Below are 7,334 nucleotides of genomic sequence, written 5' to 3' on the forward strand. Positions count from 1 at the left end.
ACCGGCCGGCGTAAAAAGAGTCCCACGTGATACCCAGCCTTGATTCAATAGGAGAGGTCGACGGTCAACGGTAGGTCAAAGGTGGCCCTGCTACTCTTCCTCGCTCATTACTTGAGTCCCACGTGATACCCAGCCAGCCTTGATTCAACAGGAAAGGTCGACGGTCAACGGCCGCGCGCGCTGCTACTCTTCCACGCTCATTATTTGCACCGCAGTCCAGGCAAACGCAATAATCCTACACCTACAGGCAATCAACAGGAAGTTACGGACCTTCCTTCTCTTCTAATCATACCTCTGCCCCCTGATTTTCAGGGGTGGACCGGTGCCTCCCAAATTGACCAATGAAAGAATGCCTCGTCACCCTGTAAACCACTCTCCCCCGTAATTTCCTGTAGATGTAGCATTACTGAGGCAAACGAAGGCAGGCCAAGCCCTCACGCACGCAATCAACGACGCAAGCACAGCACAGGCAACGTGCGCTGCGTCCGCCCCCTATAAAAGCTCGACCGGGACCAGCCAGCCACCTACACCACCACCAAGTCGACGTAGCAGCCTTCCATTCCGTCTGCAAACGAGACAAGCTTTGCTGGTAGGCAGGATCGGGATGGCGAACGCGGAGGATGCGCCCACGGCCGTGGCGGCGGGTTCTTGCAGGTGGCCGTCCGCGCTGCGCTGGATCCCCACCTCCGCCGACGGCATCGTCGCCGCCGAGAAGCGCCTCCTCTCCCTAGTCAAGTTTGTACTACCAGAACCCCCTCCACTTAATAGTCCATCTTAATTAGTCCACGCAATCAGGATCTCATGTTACTCCCTCTGTTCACAAATGTAAGATAGTAACTTTGTACGTTTGTCCATCTACTCCTTCATATAACAATGCATGAGAGCTCGCCCAATAGTATAACTGACGATAGAAATTATAGGATGACAAGAAGGAACAGTACACAAAAATTTGCACAAATGCAAAAGATAGTTAGGTAAAGAAGTCCCAAACATAAACATAACCCCCCCCCCCCCCCCACCCAATAGGAAAAGACTGGCTACACATAAGTTGCCCCGAAAATTATTTTTGGTTAAGTCGGTTTTCTGGGCCATTAGATTAAGGGCGTGGCCCGATCTCAGTCAAGTGACATAGTATATAAGAAAAAGAAAAAAACTAAAAAGAAAAAAGTGTACGAATCTCCATGCAAAATCAAAGGAATATAGCATCGACTGAGACTTAATCCAGTCTCGATCGACTGAGACTTAGCAAAACTGTTAGATTAAGATCTAACGGTCATCTTTCTTTCTTCTTCCTTCAGCTTTCTTCCTCCTTCAATCACAAAATTGACTTATTCAAATTACAAATTCAGTCAACTTGCATATAACTCGTGTGAAAAAAGGGAGACCAATTTAAAAATTTAGAAATTGGACTGAAGGCAAAATAAATTCAGACCACTGAAAATTTCAGCAAGAATCACAAGGGAGATCGGACGGACAGAAAAAAAGAATAGAAGCGAATTGAAATCCGTCAGCTAAAAAATAGCATTCATGTAGTATATATATTACTTGCTTTGTTTAAGACCTTTCCGTTAATTATGTAACTTATTTTCTTTTACAGAAATGGATATGTCCAAGAGAAAGTTAACATTGGCTTTGCTCCACCCGGGTCAAAAGCAAGATGGTTTAGATCAAGTGAAGAGCCAAGGTTCATCAACACAGTGACATTTGGTAGCAGCAAGGAGAATGCTCCCACCCTTGTCATGGTTCATGGTTATGGTGCTTCACACGGGCTCTTCTTTCGAAACTACGATGCCCTCACAAGCCGTTTCCGGGTCATTGCCATTGATCAACTCGGGTAAGTAGCTCTAAGAAAATCAAAAAGGACTCGACTAATTGTGACAATTTTCCTTGGTACATGTGGAAGAGGGAAATTAATCTGAATAATTTTGTGCATCACAATACTTGCACACATTGTATTTTACCTACCCATACTAGGTTATGACTCCTGACTTGTTGCCATGCCACAAATATTATTTTGATTGCTGACAACTATTGGTGTTGATGTTGCTTGCTTTAGTTATTTATTATGTAAATAAGGATACGTTTATATCAGAATTTGAATGATATCATGACGTTAATTAGGAGGAAGAAGCAGTTGACTCTTTACCCTTTCCCCTAGTTTTATTGTTTTCCTCCTTCATGTGATCTATGAACCTAGAATAGAGAATATGCCCTATATGACATTCATTGGAAAAATCCATCTAATCTAAAATAAATATTTTCAAAATTAGCCTGATGACACATGAAGTGTTTGCCGACTATTACACGAGTAATGTGTTATGCATGATAACAACGCTTTATATTGTTCTTTCTGTTACCCCACACTGCATATGTTGAATTTTGCTTTCCTTTTGCAGTTGGGGTGGATCAAGCAGACCTGACTTCATTTGTAAAAGTACCGAAGGTTAGATACAAATACTTTATTTGTTGTGCGAATTTTTGAGAAGTTGTTAGATGTTTCATTATGCTAGTTGTGACCCTCAGCTATAGATGTTATTTCTATTGTTTAGCATACTATGGAATGTAATTTTATGGCAAAACATCTCAAAATGCTCCCCTTTATTTGAGTTCTAGGTGATTTTGTAAGCAACTTCTGTGAGAACCACACACAGATTTGCTTTGCTTTGTGTTTAGATCTTGCTACATTCATTTTATAAACAATGAGTAATTTGTTCCCCTCCTTCTTTCGGTCAACTATGTAAATAGAAACGGATGCTTGGTTCATAGACTCTTTTGAAGAATGGCGCAAAGCAAAGAACCTCAACAATTTTATATTGCTTGGACATTCTTTGGGAGGATATGTTGCTGCAAAGTATGCCTTATAGGTATATTTATAATAGTACATTCAGCAAGTGAAGCTACCCCACCGATGCCTATCATTGTACTAAAACCTATGTCTCATTTCAGCACCCTGAACACGTGCAACACTTGATTTTGGTTGGCCCTGCTGGCTTTTCACCAGAAGCAGATGATAGCGCCGAGCGATTAGCCAAGCTTAGAGGAACATGGAAAGGCATGCTAGTAAACCATCTTTGGGAGTCCAATTTTACTCCTTCGAAAATTTTGAGGTAAGACTAGTTTCGATCTTAAATTTGAATAATGTAGGTACCGTTAGAAAAAGGGAGTAACCCTCCTCTTCTGCCCATGGTGAAAATGTTTGATGGGCTTGATTTCTCCATCTGGCTAAGCAGATGATGACAATGTTCAGATTTAAGTAGATAGAGCGGATCTAATGTAGAAGCAATATCACTTCTTATGTGACTTTTATCGTGAAGATAACGGTTCTTGTAAGGGACAGATACATTCTTGCCCGTAGTTAGTTCTCACTTGTGGACTTCGCCTCTAATCATTGGCTATCCTCGGTTTTGCCCATAAAATTCCATTTTAGGTCGCTCGAATGCCCTTCCGTCAAGATTCTGTGCGGTTAAAGGTCATTGGTTGTTATTTGACGAGAATACCCCAGGTAGCTGGCAAATGGCCCATCTCCCTTACACATGGGACCCTCTAAGAAATAAAAGCCTAGAACTAGTCCAACTACAACGCAGCAGAGTAGCTCACTTGAGGTGCAACCTCTTCTCTCACCTGTTCTAGCCTAGCCTAGCCAACTAGGCCCGACCTTCTTCAACCTCAAGCTGAAGCACCAGCTTGCGCCCATAGCGCCATCGGGCACCAGATCCTTTCACCGCCATTTTTGAATTCACATCATATTTATCCTCTACCAACATGATTCCCAAGACTCCACGATTCCATTCCTTCCCTTTGCATAGATATTCGAGCCCTAGAGATGATGAAACCGTCCTTGACCCGATCGAAGTTGGCCATTGTGCCAAGAAGTGCCGCCTCTGTTGACCACATCGTCTCCTCCATCTTGCGCCATTCGACTTGCCTTGCCACACCCTCCACTTTCTCTGAGCACACCTTCTCGAGCTTTGTACACAACTGGTGCCCAGTTCATGTCGAGGTCGGCGACCTTCATCGTCCCCACGGTAAACTGTCATCTCGTTACAAGAAACCTTGTCCAGGAGGTTCTCCATATCCCGTAATGGACCCCTGTAGAAGGAACTAAGGGGGGATTGGTCAGTAATCGATGGGATGTCCATTGTATTCCTTGCCTTCGACGACGCTCCACTACTCCCTGATCTCCTTTGTTGAGCCCCATTCGTCCAACACCCCCACCCCCTAGGTCATGTCAGAGATTCAAATATTGTCCACTTGGATCTCCTCGTCCTAGACCACCTTGCTACAAGATCATGCTCTGCCGCTGCCGCCGTCAATGGAAACATCGCTTCGGTGCCTCCACAGTTGACCCCTACCTCTGCGGTGTACTCCTATTGGGCGCACAATCCTTTTCCCTCTTCTTCCATGCTCCCACGTTCCTTCTATCCTAGTCATGTCGTGCTTCACCCATAGCCGCCACTACTGCTCATTGGTGTCATTGTTTCCAGTGACCCTAGTTCCCCATACCGCCTCAGTTGGTCCCTGAGAGTTGAACGCACTACCCAGCAAGTCATCTAGTGCCCTGTGTCTCCATCCCGTGTATCCTCGCTATGACTGCGTCCTCTACTTCTATTGTTGGCTAGAGACAAACACACACACACACACACAGAGGTATGTGCATGGTGATGCTTTTTTCGTTTCTTTTTTGGTCCCACATGAAGTGAATTGACCTGAAGATATATGACCTTTTTTTTGCTTTTTCTAGATGGGTCCCACATGTAAGGGGCATATAGCCCATCTAGCCACTGCAAAAGTATTTTGGTTATCCAGGACAACAATCAAAGGCCTTTAACCGAATGGAAGAGTGATAGAAGAGCATTTGTGTGATACAAGATTCTTAGGGGTAAAAATGAGGAGAACCGAAAATTAGGCAAAACCAACGGGTGTAAACTAACCAAGGGCAAGAGTGTATTTGTCCTAATGTCCCATTTGTTTTTGTTAAGCAGAGGATTGGGTCCTTGGGGCCCATATTTTGTTCGAAGATATACCACAAGTAGGTTAGGATCATATTCAACTGGTGAATTACTAGGAAAACATGAATCTATCTTGCTGACAGGTAAACATTCTTTACTACATTAAATAAACAACTACATTTTCTAAATGATGCTTGCGGATAAAACTAACTCTCGCTTTCACATGTATGAAGATTATATTTACCACACTTTAGTTGCCAAAGCCAGTGGAGAGTTGTGCTTAAATTATACTTTTTCTTTGGGGGCATTTGCAAGAAAACCTCTTCTGCAAAGGTTAGCTCATCTTTGTGTGTTCTTAGTTTGCACGAACTTTCCTGTTTATCCTTCTTATGTCTTAACAACATGCACATTAAATATGATTCTCATTAAGTTTAAGATAACATAATCTTTGAATTCTCACAACAATTAAGAGTTTTAAGATAACATATTTTTATTCTCATTAATCATTAAATTTTAAGATAACATCTTTCTTTATTTTTTACTTAGAGCTGTTAGTTCTTAGTATTAGCGAAGGACACTACAATTCATTACTTTTCTACATGATAGAGAATGAAAATACTTAAATAGCCGCAGCTAGTTAGCACCCCATTGGAAAAATATTTTTATCTAGAATGGTGAAAATGGTTGTTTGAGCTCAACTAGCTAAGGAAAATTCCTTTTCATTTATTACCAGCTTTTAAATCGCATGTACTCTGGATAGTATATGTTTCTCATTTCTTCCCTAGTAGTTGATAATTCCCTTTTCTCTTAAAATCCATGTTAAGTTAGATATACTGCCTGTGGTTACCATAAACATATTCTAATTCTATCATAGCTAGTCTAAAATGAAAAGTTGAACTTTGATTGTAATTCTCTTATTGATTCTGATATACGTTTCATAATGTCACTGACCCCACTATCCAAGATTGATTCTTTTACTAGATTATGCTTTTAAAGGTTCAAAATATTCTTCACATGATGCATGCTTGCTAAGGATTTAGTACATAATGATGCAATTTAACTATTCTTTATTTTTACTCCATTGCATTATATTTCCCAGCCGTCTTGACAAAAATTACCCTGCCAAGAAGTCACTTTAGGTGATACTCCCTATGTTCCTAAATATAAGACCTTAAAGAGATTCCACTATGAATAACACGCGGATGTATATAGACATATTTTAGACTGTAAATTCACTCATTTTGCTTGCATGTAGTCCATAGTGGAATCACTAAAAGGTCTTATATTTAGGAATGGAGGGAGTACAATATTTCATGGTAGAGATCATCCTAATATGCATATGATTGTGACAGTCTTCCATTCACACTTTAAGAGAGTATTAGTGTATAAGTTATTAATCATACTATCAATGTACATACATATTTTTAATACTCACGAGCTTGTGATCTTGTTAATGCAATAACTTACCAACACAATACTAGGAGTAATTCATAGTTCATGAATATATTTTGTGATGTTTTCTCACTATCCTATAACACGCAACAGCGCATCTGATTGGAAAGTGCCGACTACTTTCATATATGGCCAGGATGATTGGATGAATTACCAAGGGGCGCAACAAGCACGCAAGGATATGCCAGTTCCTTGTGAAATCATCAGAGTCCCACATGTCAGTTTGTTTTCCTCTATGTCAATATATACACTAAGATTAAGATCTACTATATTGGTATTGTTTACTAACGCTTTAGCTACAATGCAGGGAGGTCATCTCGAGTTCATAGAAAACCCATCGGGGTTCAACTCGGCGGTCTTGTACGCATGCCGAAATTTCTTACCTGAAGATGTAGGGGACGACTTCTCTCATCCTTATGGCTTGATATATGCATAGAGTGCCATCACACGCGGTCTCATGGTGGTATATGATAATATGAACATGAAGCAAGACCGATACATTGATAGTATCAATATTAGCACCACTGTCACATGATTTGTTTATGTATGTATGAATTGCGTGAATATGTCTCATTCATATCGTACGTGCTTGGGTAACCAGTAGTGAAAACATAATGTTATACATGTAAGCTCTCTAGTTGGTCTCGATGTTCCAACAGTTAGTTGATGGAGTCTATCATTTTCCAAGCATGTTTGTTTGATTTGTGACCCGTTGCAGTCATCAAGTTCTTTATACATGTCCGTGAGAGGAAGCAACTCTGGTTTACATGGACCGATAGGTGGATTAGGGCTTTTCATCGGTTTGTGAGGACCTTTGCAACATCATTGATATGGAAGTTTGCACATACTCTCACCCCGATAAATGCATGCACACATACCCTATCATATGAGCATCTTTGAGAGACTGAGTTGGCAGGTAGATTGACGAAGCCA

At 41.3% G+C, this 7,334-nt stretch overlaps 1 pseudogene; it reads left to right on the forward strand.

Annotated features, from left to right (window-relative positions):
* Positions 1 to 604: 604 nt before the first annotated feature.
* On the forward strand, positions 605 to 6,984 carry LOC123114953 (probable 1-acylglycerol-3-phosphate O-acyltransferase; annotated as a pseudogene).
* Positions 6,985 to 7,334: the final 350 nt, after the last annotated feature.

Source organism: Triticum aestivum, chromosome 5B, assembly GCF_018294505.1.
Source record: "Triticum aestivum cultivar Chinese Spring chromosome 5B, IWGSC CS RefSeq v2.1, whole genome shotgun sequence".
Classification (NCBI taxonomy): domain Eukaryota; kingdom Viridiplantae; phylum Streptophyta; class Magnoliopsida; order Poales; family Poaceae; genus Triticum; species Triticum aestivum.